The following is a 16,053-nucleotide window of genomic DNA, read 5'->3' as shown; positions in this document are numbered from 1 at the left end:
GCGGCTTCTGAACAGGGGGTGTAGCATGGGTGTGACCGGGGCAGCTACTTGACGTCACGCGCAGCCATACTGATCAAAAAGATGGCGGCGGGCACCCTGCCTTCGCAGCCAGGCTGAGCTGGCAGGATCTATCTACAAGTTCAGCGATCACGATGAAATTGTGGTGTGATTAAAATTTCAGCATGATCTCAGTGGGTGGACTGCATGCTGGGTGGCCTTGCCCTGCGTTGGGCGGCCCCTAGAATGCGAGCAAGAGGATTGTAAAATCTGCTGTTTAGCAGAATTTACAATCCTTACTGAATAGGGCAGGGACATGCGGTGAGCTAAATGGCTCAGGAGGCACTGGCTAACCCCAGAGCCAGATTTACATGCAATATATGAACCAAAGGGTACATCCGGGCATTATACACAGGTGCAGCATTATAAACTCCTGGAAATCTGGTGAGTTTTTATTAGAGATGTGTGGAAAGGATACACAGGTGAGGAACTGCCTCACCTGCCATAGACTTTTTACTCCAAAGATTGAGCTATAAAAATTATTAGAATAATGCAAATTATCAGTATTTTTCATATATTTTATTCAGTCAAAACTCTGGTTTAAACGTAAGTATGACAGGAAAGGCTCTGCCTCACCCCACTGCACGTCACTGGAATAGGGTCCAATGACAGCTTTCATAGGCAAACGCAGGGGGGTTCCTGGTTGCCTGGAAACCCCCCTTCCTTTTGGCCAGTGGCTCAAATTATGACCACAATAGCAACAGTATATAATATGATTTCTTGAGCTGCCACCATATCCTGCAGTTTAAGGGACAGAGCGGAGCTGCTGCACATGCCCAGTGGTAGCAGCTTCCTCTACCAAGTTTGCTATGTGTGTGGATCTGAACACTCAATCACCGCACTGGACCAGAAAGTAGCTGCAAGCAAGTAGAGACAGGAGCCTTTCATGAGGCGGGAGAATGTGTGCTCATAATGTCCATTTCTGTCTCCTACAGGTTCTAATATATATGTGTCTTTATATATTATGGGATCTTTAACCTTTTCCTGACCACTTTTTTTTATAGTAAATATGTTTGATACAGCCTATACTATAGACCACTTGTATATTCAAAGTATAAAAAGACTGATGTGTACATATATGTCCAGGGTCAGTATTAGGTTCGTCAACCACTTCCCCAGACTCCCACCCTTGCTCCAATGTTCCGCAGAGTGGGAGATTGTGGAATGCATTTGGAAACCCCCCTCTAGAAATCCTGCGTTTGCCCCTGGCTTTATATGAGAACTTCTAATTTACAGTAGACAACAGTGAACCAAAATGATTAGCGATCTGACTGAGATGATCTCCATGTTGATTCAGACTGCCAGGAAATAATGTTAGCCTATGCTAAAATGTGGATATTGACTTCATCATCCGCAGTGTGCATGTGAAATCCCTGTTATGTGTGAGACCCTCTTTCAGTGTGTGTAATAGGGCACACACACGGTGCTATTTGTGCTAGGTGCGATTTGAGCCTATACAATCTGTGCTATGCGATTTGGACTAAGTGGGGTATGCTATTTGAACTACATCCGATTTTGAATACACTACAATGTACTCAGGGGGTCATTCAGACCTGATCGCTTGCTAGGGTTTTTTTGCACTACTGCGAGCAGATAGTCGCCGCCCACAGGGGAGTGTATTTTCGCTTTGCAAGTGTGCGATCGCATGTGCAGCCGGGTAGTACAAAAAAGTTCTGTGCAGTTTCTGAGTAGCCCAGAACTTACTCAGCCGCTGCGATCACTTCAGTCTGTCCGGGACCGGAACTGAAGTTAGTCACCGGCCAAGAAAACGCTTGGACACGCCTGCGTTTTTCCAAACACTCCCAGAAAATGGTCAGTTGACACCTACAAACGCCTTCTTCCTGTCAATCTCCTTGCGATCGAATGTGCAAACGGATTGTTCGTACAATCCATCGCTGGGCAACGATCTGCTTTGTACTTGTACGACGCGCCTGCGCATTGCTGTGTATACGCATGCGCAGTTCTGACTGGATCACAGTGCAGCGAACAAACCTAGCATGTGATCAGGTCTGAATGACCCCCAATGTGTGCTGTAGTACAAAAATTCCTGCCTGCACATACTATTTTGCCTTGAGATATGGACTTCAGATATGGACGGGAGCGTGCATTGCATCGCAAGGGACAATACACACGGTGCTATTTGAACTAGACGCTATGCTATTTGAACTAAAAAGATGAAATAGCATGCGAGAATCGCAGCGTGTTTGGTCACCATAAAAGCCCCTGTCAGTTTTTGAGACCCCGTCAGTCAGTGTCAGTAAGTCAAGTGTGTGTGTGTGTGTGTGTTCCAGTCACTGACAGAGAAGCAGCCAAGACACATTGGTGACCATCCGGGTGTTCTGTGTCTGAATCTTTTTTTTTTCTCCCCAGTGGGATTTTGGGCGCAAAAAAAAATTGCAACCAATTTTTTTTAACATTGAATACTGCGAGTATCAGGAGCACACCTACTTATGGTAATTTAAGTCAATGACCACATCAATGGGTCTCCACTTTGAAAAGCACAGTTTTGAGCAGTGCTGTGATAACTGCTAAAGAACATGATTCAAGTGTTATTAATTTAAATATAAATGGTATGTTATTTAATATCTGATTTAAATAGACATATCAATGACCTACTATTCAAAAGCAATGATGAAGACTTGAAATGCATTTGCTGAAAGGCCTGTGATAAAATAATGTTTTATCAGGAAGCATTGCAGTGTGTCAAGCTGTAAAAGTCTTTCACTGGGGCTATCAGGAGGGACAGCGTACACAGCTGTTCTCATATGGGGATTCCAAGCTTGGATATACCGGAAGATACTAATCCATTGCATAAAAAACTGACATAAAGGGTCATTTCAAGATCACTAAACAGCTAAGACCTGACCTCCCGTAGACTATTTAATCTAATTCCCAGGGAAACTCTTTGATCCACTAATACTTTGAATCGATTGATGTAGTTCTTATGCTATTCTCATCGCATTAGTGAATTATGAAGTATTTGTGACTGGAATCACTAACCATAGACGACTCTATTCTATTCCAGTAATCTGATTTTTGTGAAAGGTATGCATGCATTATTACGGAAATTTACCAACCACATGCCCGTAAATAACATGAATGAAAAAGATGATATTGAAATCTTTATACAATACACAAACTTCTACTTGGATCAACGATTTGTCCTTGTGGAGAGAAATTTAATTCCATAGCTGAGGGAACTTCAATGAGAATATAACAAAATAAGAAGTGTATTTTCTAGGCCCTCTTATAATGCCCCCTACAGCAACTTTTCTCACAGCAATCCTTCTGAATTAATCACAACTGCAGGTACCAATATTGACATTTAGGTGGAGATGTACCAAACCTACAGAAGAGGAAAAAGTGGAGAAGTTGCCCATAGCAACCAAAATTATATCTAGAAGCTGGCTGCTCGCTATGGGCAACATCCTGTCTTTAGAAGATTTGGTACACCCCCTCTCCCCCCCCCCCCCTTCCCATGAGTATTCACAATTCACAATGGTGATCCCATACACCTAAAGTCCATCATCTTTCTTTCATCACTATGATTAGAATTATAATGAAGAGACCAAAATACTAGCCTTCATCATATTCCATATTCCAAGACAAGTTGAGCTTCATCAGGGAGATAATGAGCCTGATTCATGTTTGTGTGTAAAGCACAAAAAGAAAGTAACTGGGCAAAACCTTGTTGCACTGCTGTTGGGGCAGATGTAACATGTGCAGAGAGATTTAGAAGTGGATGGGGTGTGTTCAAACTGAAATCTAAATTGCAGTGTAAAAACAAAGCTGTTTAACATTTGTGGGCTACATGCAAAAACAGCCAGTATTTACCCTGCATGGAAAAAAATATAAATGTATTGCTCCTCTTGCATGGCAACATGGTTTGTTCCAGACACAAAGTTACATGATTTTTTTGGCTTTACTTACAAACATGAGTCAGGCTCAATGATCAGTGATCAGTTTTAATCTAAGTTTAAATATATTGCATTCTGGAGCATCAATTATATATAGTACATGTGACAGCAGCCAAATTAGGTATGGCCATGAAATTGTTCACTGCCAATGGCACTTTACATCAATGGCATGAAACAATCAACAGGGAACCATTGATGGTCTGTAATCACTTTAGGATTTGTCTAATTGGCTATTTGCTAAATAAATAAAAAAATAACCTAAAAAATTACTTTTGATCCCATACACTGATCAACAAAAACAATTTGTGAGACCAATATACAGTACAGTACAAAGAAGAGACACCTGAACCGTATTATTATATGCCAACCTATTTATAAGGATTTTCCTAAGCTATAAAAACTACATATAAATACATACATAAACTACAAATTAATAATAATGCTAATAGTAATATCTGCTAGTATGAATTAATATACGAAAAGTCAAGTAACTCTTTAGAACAGTATGGATTGCAGCTACAGCTATTAGACATTAAACTGTATATTATAGGGACAAACCCCCTAACTCTTGAAAGTTATATTGAAGATACAAGATCGTTATAAAAACTTTTTCAATGCTATGAAACCGCCTATTTCTTTTGTGTGGTGAACTCTATTACAACGGAAAAGCCATTATTTATGCTTCTTCAAACATCTGTCATTATATCAGTCCTCTAGATATTTTTTTTACATAACATACTGTACAAGACATAGTTTGGAACTTTAGCTCTGATGCACCATAGTCCGACCTTGAGTAAAGTAACTGTTAACAATACGGCCTGAACAGATCCTCAAGTTTCTTTTGAGGTTCTGCCTTCAATGCAGGTGAAACATTTACCGGTAATTGCAAAGATAAAAATACATTAAATTACGTTCCGATTAACATTTTAAATTCATGGTAAATAAAAAATGCTGCAGTAATTTTTTCCTGTATTGTTTAGAAATAAACATAATTTGTATGGACAAGGCCATTTGGAGCTCAAAGAAAACGGCACTAAACATTTCACTTTGATCTTTACGTATGATGAATATTAAACGAAGGTTGTAAGAATAGATTGAATATCATTTTTTCTTCTTCTGCAAGCATGGCTCTTTGCAATAGATGTTTTTTGCTGTCACTTTGATATGGAAAAAATGAACAAAGTAATTGAGCATTCGGTAGTGGCTTGTTGAAGTCTAGGAGATTGCTTGCTGCTGGTTGAAAGTTAATATACTGCTTAAAGCATTTGATCCCCTATCGTTCTAATAGTATTCATATACAGAGGCCTGGAAACAGATACTGATGCTAATATAAATGCATTTTAATATAGGACTGTCCAGGTACTGCATGAACATGAATTGGGGAACTATAGCCAGGCATTCCTCTATTTGAGAATACTGAGCAGTAATCCGACTAGGTCAGCAATAGCTATACAATTTCAAGGGATTTATTCCTAGCAAATAAAGAAGTTGTAGAAATATAAAAAATGAAGAATCAAAGGGGTGAGTGACTGAAGTTATGTCGATGAATATTAAGTCGTAGGGGAAGCCCTATAGGCCTGGAAGGAAGTGGAAGGAAAGGAATAACTGTAGCGTGAAAGAATTCAAAACACAGTCACTCCTATATACAGATGAAGTGTATTTTAGTGCATACTATGTGATACTACATGCATGTCATAGCATGGTGCAACATAATCAATTGAATTGAAAGTGTGATAATACTCTTTACCGGTAAACCATGAGGGCTGAATGTTGCAATAAAGCCTACTCAATCTTTTAGAATAAGTGCAGTGGTATCTCTTATTTTTCAACAATTTGAAGGATTTTTATTATATTTAATCTGAACACACCAAAAAATACATTGAGTTGAACTAAGGTGTATAATGCCCACTGAGGCAGCAGGAGTAAATAATCACAATGCTATCGGAAGGGATGTGATCATGCACTAGTGTTAGGATAAAGGATCAATCCCATGAAAAAAATATATATGTTTTTTTTTTACATAATTTACTGTTGCAGATAATAATAATAATAATAATAAGAAGAAGAAGAAGAAGAAGCTTGGTAATTGCCATTTTCTACAGGTTGCTACTAAAAATGTATAGTTCTGCAGTTTTCACAAACTTATGTGAGCACAATGGCAACTACAAAATAAATAAAATCCTTACATGACAGAGGGGTAAAAAGAGTCGATTAAAGGACCAGAAGAGACATTGCCCATAACAACCAATCAGCTTTGAAGAAAGCATTTATAAAGTACATTCTTTTAAATGTAAGGGAGATGCTGATTAGTTGCCATGGGCAACTTCTCCAGTGGTCTGTTTCTCCACCGTTTTCACTGCCTCATGAATAAACCACATAGTGAGAGGCAGTGAGACGCTGTGAGTGGGAATGGCAGCCATATTTTCCTACCCTCAATAGATATTTTGAAAAGAAGATAATGATTTGCAAGAGGACTGCTAAAATGCATTTTATGTGGTATTGTTACTTTAAGCTAAGCTGTCTAAATGGAAGTCTGGTGGAGTTCTGACAAAGGGCAGGGGAAGGTCTTCTGCCAGTGTGGCCCATGGGTGATTTCCCTGATATCCAGGTGGGAAAGTACAGGGCCAGTTCTAGACCTTGTGACGCCCAGGGCGAAAGTTTCCTTTGGCGCCCCCCTCTACAGGGAAAACAGAGTTGGCCCAAAAATAGGGCGTGGCTTCATAGGGAAGGGGCATGGCCACAGTTATGCCCCCTGTAGTTATGCCCCCAGTAGTTGCGCCGCTTACAAACACAAAATGAAAAAAACCCCAATACTCACCAGCCCCGCTCCTGCTTCCCGTCCGCTGCTGCTCCGTCTCTGGCCACCCGCTCCTCTCTATGGGAGAGACGTCATGACGTCTCTCCCATAGCGCCGCACAGACACTAGAGGTCAATTATGACATCTAACGTCTGACAGTGGCGACGGCTGCAATGGGCACCCACAAAGCCCATGGTGTCTGCTGCAGCCAAGGAGCGGGGTGCGGGCGGGCACTGGGCGCACGCCCTGCTTGCCCGTGCCTAGAACCGCTCCTGGGAAAGTATAACATTTCTGAAGTATTCATCAAGAGAGGTATTCAGCAGGAGAAGTGAGTACATTATGAACAGCAGAAAATTATCTGAAATCTGGCATGGGAAAGAAAGGTCAATTTCAGACATTCACTAGTTGCCAGGGGTTCTGTGTCAACCCAAAATAAACAGTAACTAAAATTTGTGACTAAGGTATTAAGGGGGTTATTCCGAGTTTATCGCACGCTGCTGATTTTCGCTGCGCTGCGATTAGGTCTCTACTGCGCATGCGTATGCACCGCAATGCGCACGTGCTTTGTACGGGTACACTGCAGATCGTTGCTGAGCTATGGATTTAACGAAGTATCCATTCGCACAGCCGATCGCAAGGAGATTGACAGAAAGAGGGTGTTTATGGGGGGCAACTGACCGTTTTCTGGGAGTGGTAGGGAAAACGCAGGTGTGTCTGGGCGTTTGGAGGGCCGGTGTGTGACGTCAATTCGGGCACCAAAAACACTGAAGTGATCGCAAGGGCTGAGTAAGTTCAGACCTACTCTGAAACTGCACAAAATATGTTTGCAGAGCTCGGCTGCACACGTGTTCGCACACTTGTAAAGCAAAAATACACTCCCCCGTGGGCGGGCGACTATGCGTTTGCACGGCTGCTAAAAACAGCTAGCATGCGATCAACTCGGAATGACCCCCTGAGTCAGGTATTAAGGCTAGATCAATAATAGTAATTTATTTATAAATTCTTGTGAGAAACAAATGTAACAGGTAGTTTTGCAACATAGCAAAATGGATGAATCTCAAAGCCTTACATATCTGCTGATCAAAATCAGATAAAGGCTGTTGAGCTGAATAGATAACCTAAGGGGAAGCCCGGGTGATATAATAAGGTTAGTGTTACTGCCCCACAGCACTGAGGTCTTGAGATTGATTCCCACCACAGCCCTAACTGTGTGGAGTTTGTATATTTTCCCAGTGCCTGCATGGGTTTCCTCTGGGTACTCCGGTTTCCTCTATACCACAAAAATATCCTGGTACGTCAATTGGCTCCCAACAAAAACTTAACCCTAGTGTAGTGTGTATGTGTGAGTACATGTGGTAGGGAATATAGATTGTGGCAGTGACTGGTGTGAATGGCCAAATATTATCTGTATGTGCTATATAAATAACTGGTTATAAATTAATAATAATAAACTGTTAATAAATAATATTGTCTCAATCAACCATAATAACCATGCGTGCGTTTCCTCCAGGTGTACCAGTTTCCTCCCACACTCCATGTACAGTAGTAGAGACTATAGATTGTAAGCTCCATTGGGCAGGGGCTGATGTAAATGACTGAAATATTCTCTGTAACGTGCTGCATAATATGTGTGCGATATAGAAATTACTGTTAATAAATAGAGAGCAAAGACTTCCATTTTTCAAGAGACTTCGCTGGAAAGATCATGCTGCCAGCAGCAGATTTGAGGTGGGACTACAGAACCGGTCCCTCAACCCCTTCTGTGGCCATTGCCATGGGTTACGGTTATTCCTCAAAGTCACATGTCATGACTATATGCATTCTGTGTGCCTTGCAAAAAAACTATGCTCGCAATCCTATGAGTAATAAATTGTCCGTCCCAATGAAGTGAATTATTATAGTGCTTATAAAATTTATATTTCATGAACGTGTGTTTGGTATGAATCGCTAGTTTTCAAGACTGTATCTGCATTGTGTAAGCTACTTGCTGAACCAAGTGGAGAGGTGTTACTAAGAATCTTCTGAATGCTAAACTTCCTTGGAAATAACGGGCGGAATGCAATGAAGTCTGAGTTCAGTGGCCGTGCGGGTTGCCAGCCAAACTCGGGTGTTTTTTTAAAGGGGCAATCATATACAAGGTTTAGCCCCTTTAAAAAACATCTGAACTTGGCTAGCATCCCGCATGGCCACCGAACTTGGACTTCATTACATTCCAGTTCATGTTTGTATTTCACAATAAGGGGACTTGTTCAAGCCCTTGGATACAGACAAGCAGGCTGGAAGAGGGTCAGCATATCAGTCTTTTTTTCAGCTTTTCCTGCCATAAAAACACTTTCCATGTTGGGGCATCCAATTTTTTTTTTTTTTTTTATTGAAGCCCGAGGTGCGGTGCTTCATCACCCAGTGTCTGTGACCAAACGTGCTGGGGGCGAAGGTTCTTGGACCCTCTCCCGGAGGAGAAGGGCCCCGTTACTCCTCTAACCCTCAGAGCCAAAAGGCCCTGAGGGAAAAAAGGGACTGTGGGTCCCCCTTTGCCAAAGCGCAGGGGAACCCTCGGGTGTCCCCAGGGTTGGCCGAAGCGTCCCCCTGGGGACCGATAACTGCGTCTGGTCCTCCCCCCGTGGAGAGGACCTCAGCAACTTTAGAGGAGAGGGCGGCCCATAAGGGTCTCACCTTAACCCCAAACGAAAAACGTGAACGTGACACACTACACACTACGAAAACCAATATAAGTGCTAAAGTTTGTGCAAGTGCAGGTGCAAGTGCAAAAACTTAATGTGGGCATAAATAAATAAATAAGCCCCAGCCAGAAGGCCGGGGGGGGGGGGGTAAAAAATTATCCTTGCCCTAGCCAAAAGGCCAGGGCAAAGGATGTGGTGCAACAGAAGTTGGGGGAAGTGACTGTGCAAGTGCTCTTAAAGTGCAAAGGTTTAAGGGCCAGTGCAAGTTAAGGCACCCTTAGGGTTTTCACCCTAAGGGCACATGTCACCTCGGGCTTCTAAGCAGCCCCCCGGCCACTCAGCCAGACCAAGCTTCATACCTGCTCTATGCCAAGGTCAACCCCCAGTACGAGAGCAGATACTAGGCCAGGCTGTTCCCGATCCAACGTAAGGTACTGTTAGATCTTACGAAGTAGGGGTACGCCCAGCTTTTCTCCGCTCTCGACCAGGGGCCTGCCACACCCCGGCACGGTACTCCACAGGATGTTTCTCCATTCCACATCTAGGAACCTCTCACGCTCCTAGTGTAAGAACAGGTACTCCACCCCATGTTTCTCTACCGTAGATACTTCACCAGGCCGTTCCCTAAGCAACAAAGGGGCTTGCTACTCCCCCATGAAGTAGGGATAACCGGCCTGGTTTTTCTCCACTGATAAGAACAGATACTACACTTGATCTTAGCCAAAAGGCCGAGAAGCGATTTTTTCCCAAATATTTTTCCCAATATCCTACCAAAAGGTATATCTATTAAGCCATGTCTCTTTGAGGGTCCATCTGCTCAACTTCCTGAATAACCTGAATTCCTTTTTAGGCAAGGGAGATACAGTATATGACGTTTAGTGCCCTTGGAGAAAACCTAATTTGCATCTACACAGGTCTTGTGAGAACAAAGAAAGCAATACTTTTCAGACTGGAAAGGGTGGGGGGCTGCTAAATGGAGAGTGATTGTAGGACTATAAGGATTAGGAGCCCACACTACTGAGTGTTCACTCTACAAGGAAGTAGCTTCATACTATATTCCCTACCATATGCACACGCACACACGTTCACACTAGGGTTTTTTTTTTAACATTTGGAGCCAATTAACCTACCAGCATAGTTTTGGATTGGGGTGTTATTAGAAGATCAACAATGTCTACGTCGACAGTCATTAGGTCAACCCCATATGTCGACATGCATTAGGTTGACACTGACAAAAGGTTGACAAGCATTAAGTCGACACTGACAAAAGATCGACAGGTACAAAAATGTCAACACAACTTTTTATTTTTGTGAGTGTCGTTTTCACCATCAGAGCACAGGGAGCCCCAGTTAGTGTACCGCGTCCCCTTACATAGCTCACTTCGCACACCATGCTGCGGGCAAGGCTATAATTCCCAATCGTAGTCTACGCGGATGGTAAAGTACGAAAAAAGGTATAAAAAAATGCAAAAAAAACCTTGTGTTTTGTGTTGACATGTGTCAACCATATGTGTTGACAAATTGCCATGTCAACAATTTGAACGGACCATTTGTACCTATCGACCTTTTCCAGTGTCAACCTAATGCATGTTGACCATATGGGGTCAACCTAGACATTGTCTGCCTATACATTTAAATCGTTTGTATTGTGGGAGAAAACCAGAATACCTGGAGAAAACCCACGCAAGCATGGGGAGAATATACAAACTCCACACATCGCCATTGGGGTAATAGAACCCATGACCTCAGTGCAGTGAGACAGTAATGTTAACCATTACACCGTCCGTGCTGCCCAGACCATTATTAGTAAGTTGATAAGCCTTTCAAGATTGTCAGATTTGTATTTGCTGAAAATGATCTGCAAATCACTGAAAAATATCTGTAATGTATGGGCACAGATTGGTTGATTGGGGAATCTTTAAATTGGGAGGAAAAATCACAGAATCTGTGATTTGTTTTGTGATTGCTGATGTATGGGCCCCTTAAGGGTCGATTCGCGGTTTCAAAAGACAAAGATTGCATTGTTTATTTGAAGAAAAAGGAAACTCACTCAGTATAAAGTTAATAGAATTAAAATTAATGTAGAAAATAAAATGCAAAGGTGCAAGCAAAACAAACATGCCAACTGCATCGTCGAATACTATAAACATACTGACACTACAAAAGATGACAAATTTCAGTGCTACAAAACATGTCTGCAAGTACAAAGGACACATCAAAATAAGCTGGCAGCACTTTCTGTGATAAAACAGTTAAATACTACACGAAGTCAGGCACATTAAAGGGAAGAACTGTGACAAAGTTTAAAAACTTCTAAGTGCCAAAGCAATGGAGATGTAAGACATTCTGCTATCATCACTGGGTAATTACTGCAGGTGTTCAGCAATACAACAATTACAATGACTTTCTGCTGTCAAAAGGTACAGAGAGTCAGTACGGATGCTGGAGAGTGTATGATGAGTGAGGCTTAGATAGAACCAGCTGCCAGATACAGTATATATATTGTAATACCCCAGAGAAGAGAGAAGTTACTTTTGCTCAGCCAATGCCAAGACTCAGAAACTCTTAAAGTTCAGAGATAAGAGAATATTTTCCAGCAGACAAACTTTGGTCCTTCTTCATTGTCTAGATTAAGGGCAATTTGTACCAGGAGCTGGAAATTGATGGGCCTATAGTATTATTATCTACGAGTCATTCCAAAGTGTAGATAATGCTTGTCTATCCATGAGAATGGCTTTTACAAAACTACACATTGACTTATTTAAGGGTGTATTTACTAATTATCGGGTTTGAAGAAATAAGACATTAACAAGAGGCTGTTCCTGCTGTGTGTAAAGAAGTGAAATGTTCACAAAAGCAATCATTTCACTTCTGCATCAAGAGCTGGGGGCCCTTCTGCGCATCTGCACTCTGCTACATAGCAGGGACACGCATCTGATGTGTCTGGTGGGAAATTTGCCACTGACAGATGCTTATGGACAGTTGCAACATACAGTAAGTGCTGCTGATGATGATGATGAAGAAGTAAAAGTAAAGAACTTTTTTCCATCAGTTCACTTATTCCATTGTCTTTAGTAATGAGATTATCTGGACTGAAACATCTCATGTTATTGTTATAGTGGGTCTTCAAATGCTTTTTATCAAAGAGCTGGAAAATCACCTATTTGCCAACTCTACATTCTGTGCTGGCGATACCTGCTGAAGTGTGAAGGGTTAACTTATCGCTCCACTAGCCCAGTCTGAAGGACATAGGGGTATATTCAATTACAGTCGAAGTTCTGACAGGGAGGTAAGACATCACTTTCCGACGATAACCGGAACTTTCCAACACTTCAATATTCAATTGAAGTGCTGTTTTGCCGCCCTGTCGGAACTTCTGACAAGTCAAAAAACACATGGTTTGCGGAATCCATGTGTTTTCGATCCTGCCGCGGTCGAAAACGGTCCGTGTTTCACCATTCACTTTTGCCCATAAGAGAGGGCGGAAATTAATGGACGGAAAGGGAGGAGAAACGGGTGGAAACGGCCCGATACTAAATACTGACGTGTCGGATCCTCTCCGTCTGACAGGATCCAATTGTAATTGAATATATCCCATAGTCTGGCTTGCCAGGTTTATGCATTTGAACTGAGAGCTCAATACAGTTCTACTTGGTAGAAAATAAATTACTAAAAATAGTTCAAAATATATGTATATACATTTTTTAAAGTCACTTTTTACATTATAAAGCTTTTTTCCTTGATTTTGTTCTGTTCGGACTTCAGATAAGAAGATTACAGAACAAATCTGCTATCACTCACAGTGACCGCTTCTTGTATGTGGTCTAAGTCTTTTCACCCTTTGATAAACAGACCCAGTGTAAAATTTGGACAAGAGAAGCTCAATAAACCCACTTTCCATCTATTGGTGAAACTGTTACCACTTTCGTGTAAGATTTATCTTTTGAAATGCAGAAAGTGTGACTGTCCCACTGAAATCAGGACAGTTCAGAGATAGGATATATGTAGGCACTGAGCTTAACTGTTATTAAGATTTACATGTGTTATTAAGACATACAGTATTACAGATGTGTCCTCATACATCTTGCCTCAATACGTCACGCGTTGGGAGATGCCTGGCATGAGTGAGCTGACAGGTCCCGTGCAACTCTGTTGGGGTCGGGCATTTTTTTTTTGCCGATAGTGCGTCTTATTCTTATGTTAATAAGATGCATAAGCAGACTCTGATGATTAAAATAATATGAGGCATGCTATAGTCTCTGTGCTACAAGTTAATATGATTAAAAAAACAATGATTATAATATAAGCACAATTTCATAAAAGTAACAATACATATATAAATGACATAAAAAAATATAATTCATGCTGATGAGGTTAAAATGTCCAATTAAGGAAATTGATTAAGCAATATACAGTTACTATTTGGAGGCTAATTGTAGCAGGTTTGGGTGGACTTGCTCATACCCACTGTGGGTTTTGATCCAGCAATTAGAAATGTTGCCGGTAGTAAATTGATTAGATTAATCCATTAAGCAGTGGTCCAGGGCTGCTGGGCATCCAATGCAAATTGTACGAAATCCCCGCCAGTTTGCAAAGCTGCTCGTTTCACTGCTCCTGCCAGCTTTATCATGACCTTTAATAAAGCTGCCAGGAGCAGTGAAACGCGTCAGATGACCTGATCCAGGAGGCTATACCTGGAAGTCTACAGTGGGATATTACAAGGATGACGTGCTCAAAGTTTTGTAACCAGCCTTCCAAACCAGCGGGGATTCCGTACAATTTGCGTTGGATGCCCAGCAGCCCAGTTCCACTGCTAAACGGATTAATCTAATTAATTTACCACCGCTATATTTCTTATTGCTGGACCAAAACCCACAACACACAGTTGTAAGAGCACGTCCACCCAAGCCTGCTACAATTAGCCTCCAAGTAGTAACTGTTTATTGCCTAATCAATTTTCTTTATTGGACTTTTTAAGCATGACATTTTTTAATGTCATTTATATATAATAATAATAATAATAATAATAATATATATATATATATATATATATATATATATATAGCGCTTTTTCCCCATGGGACTCAAAGTCGCTTTACAGACATCAGAAAAATGATACATTGTACAAGGATTTGTTATTACAAAAGTGGGAAATCATACAGAGATAATTAAAAACAATAGAAACCTACAACATACAATAAGCATATTGCAGGGTTGGGGAAGACATATTGGGTAATAACTTCCACGGATTATATAGTCCACTCTTGAAAGGTACCAGATGAGACAGCCATGGTGGGTGCACTATGTAGGATTACCCTGGGTGGAATGGATCACCCCTAGAAGAGATGACACAAAACTGGTAGTTGCAGCGCTCTAACGCTAGGAGTAGAGTCCCACTATAACAGTCAGGTCCATGTATTTTTCATCACATCCACAAGCATACCAGATGAGGCAGCCATGTTGGGCACACTGTGGGAGATAAGCCATACAAGGACACAAAGCATATACAAGAAAACAGACACGTGACAGTATGATATACCCTGTATGAATAGATCCACATGAATTCATCCTGCCCAGAGAGTGCCCTTCAGTGGATGTATAGCATACAGGCACAGCATACAGTGGTGCGGAAATCCATGGTACAAAGCAGGGAACAGTAAATACAGCAAATAGAGAGTCAGTTCGGGCAAAATTTGTAGTGGAACCACAAGCTGACTGATGGAGAGTGCAGAGCCACAGACGGCAACAACGTGGCTGCCTGGCATAGTGGGGGCAGTCAGTAAGTATGTTCGGTATAGAGAGTCCAGAATTTACCAGTGCTGAGCATGAATCAAGGGTGATGGTGGCTGTCCAGGCAGTGGGGTGCAGTGTGGTCGGGTTCAGGCTGAGCATGATGGTGGCACCAGAGGTAGCAGCTGTGGCCATTAGTTGATAGCTCTGGGCAGTGTCGGACTGGGGCATGTAGGGCCCACCGGGGGAATGCAGTGGTAGGGGCCCATGTTAGGGGTGTGGCCAGACTGCAGAGGGTGTGTGTCCTGCCACCTCATTGGTTTGACGAACCATTACAGAGTGCAGCTTTTGGGCCCCTTTATAAATATATACAGTAAATTCAGCTGCTGCATGCATGATAATGTCCCAGATTAATAACAGATTAATAACAGCTATGCACTGTAGAAAATACACCATAGACCAGTATAAGGTAACATATGTATAATGTATAATTCAAGTGCAAAGTCTGGAAGCTGATCCTTAGAGCAGGAGGTGGGCCCCCAGGCAGTGGGGCCCACTGGAGGTTTCACCTGTACCCCTGTGGGCCAGTCCGAGTCTGGCTCTGGGGTGTCGCCAGTGAATGAGCAGGTTGAGTGGCCCTAGGGAAGTGGGGGCAGCAGGATGGATACCATGCTGATTTCCTTCCTCCCAACACAGGGGTACCAGCAGCTGATACATGTGGGAGTGCTAGATGGTGACCGCGGGCATGTCTCAGCGCTCCCCATCTCCTCCCGAGCAGGCGGCAGCAGGCTGAGCCGGGACCCGGGCAGGGCGGCCAAGGCTCTGGAGTCCGGGCTCCAATTGACAGAAGCAGGCTGAGCAGCCTATGAAG

At 42.2% G+C, this 16,053-nt stretch overlaps 1 protein-coding gene and 1 pseudogene across 6 annotated transcripts in view; both read right to left on the bottom strand.

Annotated features, from left to right (window-relative positions):
* The window catches only part of PRKG1 (protein kinase cGMP-dependent 1), a 1,872,748-nt gene that overhangs the window by 1,223,306 nt on the left and 633,389 nt on the right, over nt 1–16,053 (bottom strand). The window lies entirely within an intron of this gene.
* LOC134899796 (U2 spliceosomal RNA) lies at nt 10,088–10,192 on the bottom strand (annotated as a pseudogene).

The sequence above is a fragment of the Pseudophryne corroboree genome, chromosome 3 (genome assembly GCF_028390025.1).
Source record: "Pseudophryne corroboree isolate aPseCor3 chromosome 3, aPseCor3.hap2, whole genome shotgun sequence".
In the NCBI taxonomy this organism is placed as follows: domain Eukaryota; kingdom Metazoa; phylum Chordata; class Amphibia; order Anura; family Myobatrachidae; genus Pseudophryne; species Pseudophryne corroboree.
This window is presented reverse-complemented; position numbering and strand designations above follow the sequence as displayed.